This window comes from Parasteatoda tepidariorum, chromosome 1 (genome assembly GCF_982258835.1).
Source record: "Parasteatoda tepidariorum strain Cologne lab strain chromosome 1, Ptep-v5.0, whole genome shotgun sequence".
NCBI lineage: Eukaryota > Metazoa > Arthropoda > Arachnida > Araneae > Theridiidae > Parasteatoda > Parasteatoda tepidariorum.
Genome location: NC_141755.1, coordinates 133184225 through 133199423, shown reverse-complemented (window position 1 = coordinate 133199423; position 15199 = coordinate 133184225). Strand labels below are relative to the sequence as shown.

The 15199-nt window shown below is 31.3% G+C and overlaps 1 long non-coding RNA gene across 1 annotated transcript; it reads right to left on the bottom strand.

Annotated features, from left to right (window-relative positions):
- Nucleotides 1–386: 386 nt before the first annotated feature.
- Nucleotides 387–14619, bottom strand: LOC147816997 (uncharacterized). The gene is made up of 2 exons (XR_015429782.1): nt 14377–14619; nt 387–1484 (listed from the first exon to the last, which is right to left on the bottom strand). It is a non-coding gene; the product is annotated as an uncharacterized LOC147816997 (long non-coding RNA).
- Between the last annotated feature and the right edge of the window lie 580 nt (nt 14620–15199).

Genomic DNA, 15199 nt, shown 5'->3' with positions numbered 1-15199 from the left:
AATGTTATTCCTAGTAAATGGAAGTAGTTGTGCTTTTTTCATATTATATATGTTGCCATTTTTTGAAACTATGGTTTTAACACAGAGATGTTGCCATCTTATAGAAAAGTCATTTCCTTGATGGGAAAGTTTTGTACTGCCACCTGGCGAGCAAAATTCATCGCCATCTGGTGAGAAGGTGGTTCACCACAGATCCGTGATTTCTTCATTAGTGTTCTTCCATAGTGGCCTTCTTGAACTAAATAAGCTCTCTTATGATTCATATAAATGAATTTAGAATTCCATATCTCGCGATATCCGAAATATATTTAAAGCAACAGAGGCACACGAATTCTGGCAACTAGTACGCAACAGTTTCTATCCATAATACTATAACACAAGAGGATGGATATGGATTTTTTTTAGCCAATATCAGGTGCGGAAAAATATCTCTTGAAACATATCCGAATGGTTGACCTAAACATGGTTGAACAGTTGAGAAAGTAAGCTGTAACCACAAACAATAGCTCTCAATTGATTTTTGTTAAAGTACGTATGCAAACCATAATTTGAAAAAAAAAATCACTTATATTAAGAGCTCCCATTAACACTTCGTTTCGGGCTTTTTTTTATGAGAAATAACAAAATTTCAAAAAATATATCTAAAGGTTTGCTCATTACTTTAAATTTTTTTACACACTATTTGACCGAATTCGATTGAGATATTAAAAGTTATCCACCGAAAAATCAAAAAGTGATATCTTTTTTAGCCACAATTTAACAATTATAAAATATTAAAATAACAAATACTTACCCGCAATGAATGGTTATTTCTAGTTTATAATCCGAATTATTTAACAGCAACGAGAGTTAACAAAAAATATTCGTTAGCAAATCGTGCATGTTCCAGAAATATGGTCGTCATAGTTTAGTCAAGAAACGGGACAAAAATTTGAGTCCAAAATTTATAAGAGGTTGGGCTTAACGAAAAAAGTCTGGAGCAGATTCCTATTCTGAATTTGCTTCTTGTGTGCGCATTAATTAAAATTGAATAAAATTAGCTGAATTATGTCTTTTTGAAAAAGAATTGTTACAAACTTTGAAAACACAATATCAGAGCAACAGTTATCTGTTTTAAATAGAAAAGTTTTATGTGAAATGCTTTATATAAATAATATTGCATTATATAAAACTAGTATTGTTGGAAAATACCTGTATATAATTTGGTATTTCTCTAGACTTTTAATTGAAAATTTGAAAAAAGTTACATTAAAATACCCGAAATATTTAAGAGATAAAAAAAATAGCCTAACTGCCGAAACTCCTGATATTTCACCCCAAGAACCCTCACCACACACCAATTATAACAATTCGAAAATAATGATGCAAAAATGTACTCATCGATTTCCGGTTCAATCACAGGCGAGAATATCCCATTGTGCAGCTCTAGTGCGATGTAAGTGCTTAATCCACGGCGGCGGGCAGCCAATTCTTCACATTCTTGTCTGCAAGACAAAACACAAAATATAACAAAAAATCAATTAATGCAATAAAAAGACAAACTATTTTATTATGGTTTAAATGGGATTTTCATTTGGTTTATTTAAAACTAAGGATTAAGCAATATTTTAGGTCATGAACTTAAATAACTAAACCATTGAGAAGTATTTCAAGAAAGACTTTCGAAGCTATTTTTAACTGATAGTTTGAATAAAAAATTCAAAATAATCATTTCACATCAGATAACTTTTGGTCTGAGCCCTTTAATTTTAATAAAATTTGGAGGATATGGACATACATGATCAGAAAAGTAGTCCCACCATGTTTGAGATTTTTCACTTGAAAATCATTCCAAGTAATGAACTTACCTATAAAATGTTCAAGTTTAAAATGACAAACTTGCATCGATATTAACGATTATAAATTTTTTTAGAGATGCACCGGGTTCAAAAATTTTTGCTGGGTCCGGGTTCAGGGGAAATTCAAATCTGCCGAACCGATTCCGGGTACCCTGCCAAAATTTTGTTAACTCGCCGATTTTCAGGTACCTGATAAAATTTGAATTTATTACCCGTCGATTCAGGATACCCAGCTTCGCATTAAAGCATTTATGTATAACTATATAAGAATTGTGGGCTATGGAAGCTCAGAGCGCACATCGTCCAATGAGGTCACTCGGGTTCACATACTAGCGATGGCTGGTCGATTTGAATTTTACACCCAGTTCACACCGACTACAGTGCTGACGTAAAACATCGTCAGTGGTAGACTTAGACAGATCATGGTTAAGAGTTTCATTGCCATAATTCTAATGGTAGGAGGTTTTCCTCTCCATGTAACGTAAATGCGGGTTAGTTCCTTCAAAAAAGTTCTCCATGAAAGCAAATTTCTCTTCTTGATCCAGGAATTCTCTTGTCTTCTGGATTAGGTTCAAAATTACAAGTTTACGGAGTTGAACAATGGCAGTGGTAAACCCGAAATTGGGTCGGCTGTTCAATGACGGTAATAAAATATACAAATCGCAGATTGTCTACCGAATTTTATGTGCACCTATATATAAAAAAAATAAAATTTTAAAAATTTAATTTTAAAAAAAAGTTACTAAAAATATTAAGATGACTGGATAATCAAACTAAATCTTTGCTACGACAGAGACATTTGCTAAACGTAATAATTAATCTTTCATTTGATTTATTAAAATTTTAAATAGCATTTAAACCCTGTGGAAGAATTTTTTTTGAGCATTCTGCAACAAAGCTGTCTAGCACTAATATCTTTCTATAAGATACTTTTAATAATAACAAACATATTTTATTTTGTTATATAACCGTCCGTCGTTGATGAACAGCCGACCCAATTTTTGGTTTTACTAATGTTCAACTAGCCTTGTAATTTTGAACCCATCCAGAAGACAAGGAAACTCCTGGATCAGTACCCCCAGAGGTATTGATTTGTTATGGGAACATGGAGGACTTTGCGACTCGACAGATTTAACGTGCATCAGTCACTATTTATTACATGGGGAGTCTTCGGTCGGCGGGGATCGAACCTACGAACTCTTGGACATGGGCCAGCAACCTACCAACAAGGCTATCCCGGCCTCATAACAAACATATTATTACAAACATACATAACATATTATTACTAACTTATTTTATAATAACAAACATTTTATATGTTACTAATTTAGAATAACAAAAGCGCTGTGTTTACAAATATATATATATATATATATATAATATTTTTTTTAACTGGACACGTAATAGTTTGTGATTCTGATATTATGGGTGATATTCTCGCGTTCTGTTGTGGGTGGGTGGTGACGCATAAATTATTTCTTTCTTCGTATTTTGTAAATTATCATCATAATTAGGGAATAATTAAAAATCATGAAATCCGCGCGTTGTCGAAAAAAAGATCGACGAGAAAAATCATGTGATTTAGACTCCTCAAAAAAAAGGTTACTCAAATACATAATAAATAATTATACTATCACATAAAAAAATATCGGATTTAAAATTTATTGAAAAATCAGTAGCAATAACTGCGAAAAATTCGATGGAATCATTGCCTTAAAAAGTAAATACTCAAATGCAAGATTCGAATATTCCCTATTCTTTGAAAATACATCGAGATATTTAAAAAATCAATATCAATAACTGCCGAAAATGCAATTGAAACATTACATCGATTTACGATACTATCGACTTAAATAAAGCGCGTTAAAAAGTGATTATCTACATTCATGATTCAAATATTACGTATAAAGTTCTGTAGGAAAGAAAACTAAATTTTTTTCACTTTTCAAAAGAAAATTCTTTATGCAAGAACTTGAACGTTCTGCGACAATCTCCCCGTGTATCGTTTCTATTAATAATGAGTTAAAAGTCTTTTTTATTTCAATTTACAAAGCTTATTTTTATAATTTTTTATCTACTTAATTATTTGTAAATAGAATAAAATTACTTCAGTTCATAAAAAAAAATGTTCATTGAATTTTATAATTCTTTTCAAATGTTTTATTACAATGTAAAACATTTAACACAAATATTTACAATTAAACCAAATAACTAAAATTTAAAATAATTAAATACATTATAAGACAGACGGTAGTGAAAAACTACATGTTTATCAAGAAAGAAAAAAAAAACATTCAAAACGCAAACTCCGATTTCAGTTTTATAATTGACTAAGAAAAAATTTACCAGGAGCAATTAGTCGATATTCAACTAAATATTTTAAATGAAGAAAAAAAAATTGTTTATTCATCTCTTTGAATTGTAGGGTTGATATCTGATTTTCCCCTCCAAAAAAGTTGATTAATTAAAAATCAACAAATGCAACTTTATCTCGAAATTTTTGAATTATTTTTTTTATTATTATAAAATTAAACTTCTTAAATAATGTTAAAAAATTTGGATTTCGCATTAACGCTTTTATATAACTATCTGGTTACTTTAAATATTTCAAAATTTACAAATGTAAAATTGCATCCTAAAAAAAGAATTTTATGTGATAATAAAATTAATTTTTTAAATTTAACTAATTTATGAAAATGCTGTTTTGTATTTTGTCCATAACATTAAATTATTTTTTTATTGTTGAATTCACCTTAAGAGATACAGAAAAGTTGATATTTGTAGACTTAAATCTAAATAGCATTTCTTATTAAAAATAATATTTATCTAGTTAGTGCAATTATTAAAAAAAAAATAGATTTCTGACATATGAAACATTTTCCTATTAACACAAAGATAATTTTTACCAAAAAAAAGCTTCAATATGTTTACTTCATTTATAGTGATAAAAATATTTTGAAAGAAATGTTTGCTTAAAGTGAATCATATTAAATAAAAAAATCCCCAAATTTGAGAAATAAATTGTTAAGTATGTATTTTTCTTTCATTCGACACAACCTTGTTAGATTTTAGATTTCGACTTACAAAATCGCATACTTGTCTATAAAAAAGTATAACTTACACTTAAGATTTTAAATCCTAGTTAAAATAGATTTAAAAAAACTTAATCTTTAGCTTCAAATTAAATTTAAATGTATATGTTAAATTATCGAATTATTACATTATTGAAATCTATTCTTAAGTTTCTTCATTGTTCAGTAAAAAAAGGAAATCAAAAACTTTAGGGGGAATTCAAAATATTCGTCTATATCTCTGGTTAAATTTCGAATTTTTAAACAGTTCTTGCAGAATGTAATTTAATAAGGAAATATTTAAAAAAAATAAGTTTCGACATTACAGTCACTGGTCAAATTATTAGACACACTATAAGATTCTATTAAAAATCTTAATTATCAGGTGATACTCTATACAGCTTGTTTTTACGTGACTTAAACCGGTTTGTACTTGTTTACGTTCGTGCATCAATTGGGTATACTATAGCCTACGTCACAGGTTGTGTTATTCCTACTAAATTTAACCCATGAACGGCATTTTCTGCGAGCCTAACTTCAAGCCACAAATAAACAAACGAAGTGTTTGATCGTTTAAATAGCTGCTCGCCAGATTTTATTGCATTATAAAGAAAAGTAATTGATATTCGATTTTTGATTAATAATTGATTTATGTGGATAGTGGCATTTATGTGGATAGTGGCATAGAATTTAGCATTGCGTCATGGTGTGGGAGATTTAATTATCGACTATGTCAATCTTCATCTATTAAAAGGTACCTCGTGATAGATTCAAGTTAACATGTGTTATATACTATTGATTTGGTATTTAATATTTGTAGTGGTAGTTACGCCACATTACTCCCCTTCCAGAATTTTATCTGTGATAGAATTCGATGAACAATTACCACTAGTTGATTAATGCTGTTTATTTATTTATCTTCAATTTTTGCTCATTATATATATATTATTTTTTTTCTTCCAAGCATTTCGCTCGTTATTTTTTTTTATAGCTTTTTCGCTATTTTTTCCCATCATTTTTTTATAGCTTTTCGCTATTATTATTTTTTTTCTAGCATTTCGCTCATTATTATTTATTAACCGGGAGACTTTATTTACTTCACCGGATTTTTTTTTTTTAAGCATATCAACTGTTTAATGTGGATTCATCCATCAATATTGACAATTTCTTATCACGTCCGTAGGTCACCAATGTGGGGGAATTAATTATCGACTATGTCAATCTTCATCTATCAAAAGGTACCTCGTGATAGATTCAAGTTAACATGTGTTATATACTATTGATTTGGTATTTAATATTTGTAGTGGTAGTTACGCCACAATGGTAAATGTTATTCCTACTAAGTGGAAGTAGTTGTGTTTTTTTTTATATTATACCCAATTGCTTAAATTTGACGATATATAATATAAATTTGACGATTGGATAAATTAGTCGATATATTATCTATCTATCTTTATATATATATTTCGTCTGTTCGAGTGTATGTCACTGAACTCCTCCTAAACGGATGGACCGATTTAAATGAAATTTTCTGTGTACCTTCAGAAGGATTCGAGAATGGTTTGTATCCAATTTTTTTTTCATTTTTTGGACAGATTTAACGTATATTTTAAATATATCTTTATTTAATCGTATTCGGATCCAAACTAGACATAGAAACATAATAAATCAAAAATAATAGTCACGCACGTTGCGACAAGTCATATTAAACTCTAATACTTATGCATGCCCTTAAAAGAAGAGCATCAAATATATTTGCAAGTATGTGAATAAAGGCAATGATATAGCAGTATTTCGAGTTGAAAATACCAATGTGACTGCTCTTCCAGTGAATAACAACGACGAAATAACGCTGTACCAAATAGGCCGGTACATCAGCTCCAATGAAGCTGTTTGGCGTATCTTTGGTTTCCCAATTAATGAACGGGATCCAATCGTTATTCATTTAGCCGTCCATCCTAAAAACGGTCCGAGCGTACATTTCACAAACGAGACAGCGATTGACCGAGCTATAAATCCACCAAAAACTACACTCGCCAAATTTTTTGAATTGGGTAATCGTACGGATGCTTTTGGCGTCTTTGCACGGATATTACTCTATTCAGAAGTACCACCCTATTTCACATGGGTTCAAAAAAATGGACACCCCACAAGCAAGGCACACCGGTTGATGCATGTCCCGGTTTATTCAAATCAAACGCCTTGGGGAGAATATTTACAGTCAATCCAAGGCAGACTGAGTGCTTTTATTTTCGACTGTTGTTGGTTAATTACACCGGCTCATTGTCATTTCAAGATATATGTAAAGTCGATGGAAATCAGCATCCAACGTATAAAGATGCATGCTTTGCACTCGGCTTTCTGGAAGACGACAACCAGTGGGAATGTATGCTTGCTGAAGCAGCATTGAACTGTACTGCAAAGCAAAATCGTCTACTATTTGCTATAGTATTAGCTACATGTTTCCCGGCCCGTATAGAAACGTTATGAGAATATCACAAAGATTCGATGACTGATGATATACGGTATCAATATCGCACACGTTGCAACGATCTAACGATAGTATTCAGTAATGCTATGTACAATGAAGCACTGATTGTTATTGCGGATCTTTGCATTATTATTGCCAAATTGCCACTCAGTCATTTCGGTATGCTTTCGCCAAATCGAAGTGCATCTGATTTATTAAACACTGACATGAATCGTGAACTTCAATACAATACGATAAAAATGGCAGCGATTGTTACTCGCAATGTTCCACTAATGAATGAGAAACAAAGGAGCATTTATGACCGCATTATGCTCGCAGTTTCAGCAGGACAGTGTGGATTTTTTTCCTGATGCACCAGGTGGAACTGGCAAAACATTAATTACTTCGCTAATTCTCGGTGAAATACGATCAAATAATGGCATCGAGTTGGCCGTTGCATCATCTGGCATTGCGGCAATTTTATTGGACGGAGGCAGAACAGCTCATTCAGTATTTAAGCTGCCACTAAATATTCAAAACAACCCAGATGCAGTGTGCAACATAAAAAATATTTCTTCTATGGCCACAGTATTAAAACACAGTAAAATTATCATCTGGGATGATTGCACTATGGAACACAAAAATCGCTTGAGGCGTTGAACAGGACATTGAAAGATATAAAAAAATAATGACAAATTATTTGGCGGCACTTTGTTACTCCTTTCAGGTGATTTCAGACAAACACTTCACGTCATTCCGCGTTTAATGTACGCTGATGAGATCAATGCTTTCTTGAGATCATCTCCACTTTGGCGTAATGTTGAAAAAGTTCTACTAAAAGTAAATATGCTCGTCCAAATGCTTCAAGATCCATCTGCTGAAACATTCTCAAAACAATTGTTAGATATCGGTGATGGAAAGGTTACTAAGGATGAGACTGGATGCTTAAATTACCGAACGATTTCTGCACAATCATTGATTCACAAGATGCTCTCATTAGCCTAATATTTCCCGATGTACACACGCAATGCATTCATCATGAGTGGCTGGCAGAAAGGGTGATTTTAGCAGCAAAAAATGTGGACGTCAACGAATTGAATCTGTAGATGCAACAGTTATTGCCAGGTAACTTGGTGACATGCAAATCCGTTGATGCAGTTTGCGATCCCATTGAAGCTGCAAATTTTCCAACAGAGTTTTTAAACTCATTGGATTTACCTGGCATATCACCGCATAATTTAGTAGTCAAAGTTGGATCTCCGGTTATTTTGCTTCGTAATTTGAACCCACCTTGACTGTGCAACGGCACGCGATTAGTCATTAAAAAATTAATGAACAACGTCATCGAAGTCATTATTTTAAATGACAAATTCCGGGATGAAAGTATATTACTTCCACGAATCCCTATTATGTGCCAATCCCTATTATGCCCCCTATTATGTCTATTATGCCCCCACAGATGTGCCAATTCAATTTAAACGCATTCAGTTCCACATTAGATTGGCATTCGCAATGATAAGGCCAAACAATGTTTGTTTGCGTCTTAGATTTGAACACACCATGTTTTTCGCATAGATACGTGGCATACTCTCGAGTGGGCAAACCATCCAGTTTATTTGTGTTAGATAAAGATGAAATGGAAAAAAATATTGTACACTCCATTGCACTAAGAGATTAATATTGTTGACTAATATTTTCAGAATTCGTTGTATATATAATTTATAAGAAAAAGTTGCTATAAATTAAAAAGTATATATTATTTGGTGTGTTGTTACTTTCACATTCCGTCATCGTTCACAGCGCTCCATGCCTCTTCCACTCATATACCACATACGCACACATTTACAATAAATAAGATATATTTTCATACTCTAGAAATAATTCATATGGCAAAACATCGTTTGCCGGGTCAGCTAGTATTATATAAAATGCTAATGCGTACGTATGTATGTATGTATGTATCAATAAAACCGATAATATTTCTTTTCTCGCGCTGGCAACAGTTTTCATTTTTAATTGATTGGATTCGGCGCGCAAGAGCACGTAGTGAGCAACCAGATAACAATAACCAGAGTGAGCATTATCAGGTTGTTCAATTCAGATTCATGCACTAAAAACATGACAATATTTAATTTGAACTCAATTAGGAATTAATTAATTGGGTATAATATGAAAAAAACACAACTACTTCGATTTAGTAGGAACAACATATGACGCAATGCTAAACGAATGGAATTTAGTTGTTGTTTATTTAGTTATTGTTATTAGTAGTTGTTGTTATTTGTTTTAGTTGTTGTTGTTTATTTAGTTGTATTTAGTTTCAATAACTTTTCTTTATAATGCAATAAAATCTGGCGAGCAGCTATTTAAACGATCGAACACTTCGTTTGTTTATTTGTGACTTGAAGTTAGGCTCGCAGAAAATGTCGTTCATGGGTTAAATTTAGTAGGAACAACACAACCTGTGACGTAGGCTATATTATACCCAATTGAAGTGAGAATGCTTTAAAAGGCCGCTGTTGAATTGATATTTTTCTACTGGGAGCTACCTAAACGTCTAAAAAACGTTTAAGTGTTTGTATTGAATGCATTGAATTTTTTTTATATTTCGCGTTTATTTATGCATTGAATTTTCCCGCTTTAAAATGCAGAATATTAGTGAAGCAATATTTGATCATTTATTTTACTAATATGTTTCTTATTTAGCTAATGTTTTGATTTTTTCACCATGTACAATCTAAATAGCTAATATACTTTTTTAAAAGCCAATAAGAACATTGGTAGAATTCTTCTACATAAGTACAATACTATGTCTTTGATGATAAAATACTATGTCTTTGATAGTATATTATGTCTTTGTGCTAGAACATTGTGTTCATTGGCGAGAGAGCGCAGCGAGCCATGGTTCACGTCGTGAACCACATAGGATTGCGTAGCAATTCTCGGGGGTTGGCGAGCGTTAGCGAGCAGGGGGCGGAGCCTCCTAGTACAAATATAAAATAATTATTATATCAGGTATTATATTAGTATATTATTATAATTGGTCGCAATTACTAGACGCACTGTAGTTTTTTAATAATGACATGTTTTGCACGAGTTTAATATGCAATGCTTGAATATTTAAACATACATGTGATGGGTTTTTATGGAGATTTTTTTTACATACTTCCTATTTGTATTTATTTTCAACGTATTGCAGTACAAAGTTAGCCAATTGATACACGAACCTGTTTCAGTCGTGAAAAAATAATAAAGCTGCAGAGTATCACTTGATAATTAAGATTTTACATGGAATCTTATAGTGTGTCTAATAATTTAGCCATGAACTGTATGATGCAAAGATATTGAAACCACGTTTCTAAACAACGACAATTAAACAAATCTAAAATTTGAGAGATAATAAAACTTACGAAACAGTTTGTTCAGACAGAAAAACTATTCTTAGTTCAACCAAAATTTTTTCAGACGAAATCCTGACAGTTAAATTATTTGATCAAGTCAGCCATTTTTTCACAAAAGAAGACAGATCTCGCCAAAAAGAAATTTAAGCTTCTCAAAATTATTGTAAGGTGCTACCCAGGATTAATAATAGTTTAAAATAGATAAAAGAAAATTCTATGACAAGACTACAAATGATCGACAATATTACACTAACAAACTTGCATTTGAACGGGTTACCACTCAATAAAATAAAAACACCGTCGTATTTAGTAACTTAATCGCCAAATTGAACTTCACCGCCAAATTCTTTTTTCATCATGAAACCTTTATATCGCTTAAATGAATAAGATGTCGTGATTTATTTGTACTTTTTCTCAAAATAATGCATTATCAAAAGACTATTTTCCACTCGTCAAACAAGAAGCAACATCGATTAAGCAGATAGGAGAGAGAAAAAATGTATTTTCCACAAATTTGAGCTTTTCAATTTTCATCAAATATACTATACTTGGGCACATAAAAAGAGAGTTTAACGTGAAGATATTTAAAATTTTAAAAATTATGTTTTCTAAGTCGAAGTAGAGCGATAGAAGAAAAAATTCTATCTTTGTCTTAATTAAAACGGAAAATGCAAGGCTAAATATTCTGAAAGACTATTAACAGTATTACAAATGGAATTAATTTCTCCTTTTAATCAACTTTAAAAATATTAGATACTTTCTCAATTATATTCCTTACTTTTTATTATTGTCTATGACAATATCGATCCCAATCGAAGTATTTGAAATTTCGATTGGGAACTAAAATGGAGATAAATTTTAACTTAGAGATTTTAAAAAACGATAGTTACTTGCTGTAGCCAAGGTCAGAGCACCATCTGAAATTTGAGAACTCTAGCTAGGCGAAATTTATTCGATTCTTTCCTAATAAATTCTATTTAGCAATAAAATTAAGATAAACATTTGCTTGTGCCTTTTAGGTACTTTTTTAACACATGTAATTGTCAATTTTGTCACAAAGCTCTAGTTGAAATTTGAGTGCTCTAGCTAATCGGAATGATGTCGATATCTCGATTGACGATAAATGCTGCCTTGCTTTTAGCGATCGGAAAAATGATCGAAACTGTCATTCCGAAAGAGGTTCCAGTTAAAATTTGAGTGCTCTAGCTCGTCAGAGAGAGAAACGAAACGAAAACGAACGAAAACGATTTATTAAAAACGTAGTAAATAATGCTTAGAGCTAAATAGCTGTCTATTTATCGTATATTTTTTGAAAGTTTCCCATCTAAAGTCATGCAAGCAGCTAATATCTAAATAGAATTATTGACAAATATTTCTGATGAACATAAGCATAAGAGAGAATTTCTCAAAGGACATACCGGTTTTTTACATCCTTAATTTCAAGTTTAGTTTCAAAACTAACTCAATATAGTTACATATGAAAACAATTTTTTCAATAAAAAATTTCTCAATTCTAATAAGAAAAAATAAGAAAGCAATTTAAATATTTTAAAAATAAAAATGTTTCAAATTTTATAATTGGGTATACTATAGCCTGCGTCACAGGTTGTGTTATTCCTACTAAATTTAACCCATGAACGGCATTTTCTGCGAGCCTAACTTCAAGGCACAAATAAACAAACGAAGTGTTTGATCGTTTAAATAGCTGCTCGCCAGATTTTATTGCATTATAAAGAAAAGTAATTGATATTCGATTTTTGATTAATAATTGATTTATGTGGATAGTGGCATTTATGTGGATAGTGACATAGAATTTAGCATTGCGTCATGGTAAATGTTATTCCTACTAAGTGGAAGTAGTTGTGTTTTTTTTATATTATACCCAATTATAAATAAAAGTATTTCAAATTAAAAAAAATATTCGAAATATTTTTCATGCACTTCAGTTTTTTTTAAGGTAAACAGTTCAACGGCAAAGACTAAGAGTAAACAGTGCACATGCGTTGCTATGGCGACCGCTGCTGTTTGATAACTTTTTTAGAATTCTTTTTTCTTTTCATTTTCACCAGCAGGCATTTTTAATGTATTTACATAATAATAATTCAAAGTATTTTTTTATTCTTTTAATATAAACTTACAATCGCTGTCTTGACGGTAATTTTAATATAAATATGAATGATGGAAAAGTGACGTCCTGAAACACACATATAGGGCAGGATTTGAGACGACAAACATGAATTGAAACAATTTTTGCAACCCATGATTTGAAATGTTTTGGGGTTTATCCAGTAAAGAAAAAAGGCGTTTGACCAGTGATCGTAATAAATCTATCACAATTTTTTATTTGTTTTTAGTTGCTGTTTTTTTATTGTCCTGTGTTGCCATCTTTATATGTATATTTCCTTCTCTTTCCATTTTGTATTTCAGCTAACTACCCAGATAGCAATATCAGAAATAAATATTGAGTCTATTTAAATAAAGAAACATTAATTCTAATTTAAAATAGCACAAAAGTTTGAATGAGTGAACTGAGCTGAAGTCAAACATCACGTGCTTAGGGTAAAAAAAATCCTAGTTATAAACTATGTCTGACGAATAAAAATACCACTATCGTTGAGGAACGTCTATACCAGGGGTGACCTAGCTCCTTGATAGTCGAGCCATCTTTCAAAATTTGAAATTTTTCACGAGCCGCAATTAATACGTATTTGAAAGACATGAAAAAAGGTATTAAAATTTTTTTACATAAATTATATTTATCTACAACGTATAAGTAAAAGTACAAAATATGTGTATTGAATTTAAATATTAAAAATTAAACACATTTATTTTACTTCTCTTGATAATTCTTTAAAATTTGGTGAATAATTGGTGTCAGCACTTCTCAGTAATTCTTTGAGATGCTGGTTAGTTAATACTGATCGGTTTTTGGATTTCACGAATTTTAAAGTAGAATAAAATGATTCACGTTGTTCCGAGTACGTTGTTCCGAATATTGAAACAATTCTACAATCAGCCTTTTTTAATTCAGGACACTGCGATTCTGGTACAAATTTACAAAATTCAGTAATCGACGTCGACTTATATTTTAATGGTAGAGTTTGATCTTCTAGCATCTCTATTAATTCTAATTCTCCAGATGCTTTTTCTGTCATAATTATATTGGAAATGGAAAACTCACCTTGAATTGAACAACGCTATACTTAGTCTTTCATATTTGTTGTCAATAATTCAAAAGACATTTTGAAACACATACGGAACGATAATATTTTTTTTAAAATATAATGGCACAAAAATTTAAAGGGAACTCGGGTACATTTATCGAGGGCCACAATTAATCCTTCAAAAAGCCGCATGTGGCTCGCGAGCAGCAGGTTGGCCACCTCTGGTCTATACTTTTCATAAAGTTAAATTACCCGAGGTGCAAAAGACGGTCTAAATTCAATTTATCTCTTTTTATATTTATCGCTCTCAATTAAATTGCACTTAAAATACTTTTTTAAATACTTCAAAACATTTGAAAAATACAGCATTACGGATGTAAACTGTTCCAAAATATATTTTATACTAATAAAGAATTTAAAACTATAACTTACAGTAGTTTGTTATTTGAATAACTCCTAGATGCCGTTAGTTGAATAACTCCTAGTGGAAAAATATAGTACTTCATTAGGGGAAAAAAATTCACTCCTGGTGAGTTTTGAAAATGAGCTTCTATTATAGGGCACTTCGAAAATGCAACTTTACAAATTCCATCACTCGCCAATGGCAGTGTCCATCGTACGAATTAGACAATTACGGCAGACCACAGAACGAGTTCCAGCCAGGATTGTTAATTCCTAAAAAAAAAACAATACTTATTTACTATTGAAACCGAAGATATCAGTGATTATTCAATGAGTGATTAAGCCAAACTCAAAATATATGAGGAAAAAAAATTATTTGAGGGGAAGAGTTTTTTTCAATTAAAATTACATGTAAAGACATAAGAAAATCACCACAACAATGATCGCCCAATTATGCGGAATCAGATTTTAGAGAGATGGGTGTAAAAGACTTGTACTCCAGATCAAAAATTAATTGTCCCAGCGGAATCTGCAACTAAAGGCTATGGCCCACCTTAGGCTGACGTACCAAATAAGACGTACCAAATGTAAACACACAAATATACGTCATTTTTCTGCTTTCCTGTCAAAAACAGATAAAAAAATTCCCGAAGTATCTTGCAATAAAAAACATTTATAGAGACCGTAACGTCGAAATAAGTTTAAATCAATTTACCAAAGCAAAAATTATGAATGAAAATAGTTTTGTTACCACTGGTAAAAGTCTGCCCATAAAGCAGAGCAAGTTAACATCCCTTAAATATTAACACAAAAATCAAAACTTTCATAAATAATTACAATATATATTTAAAGA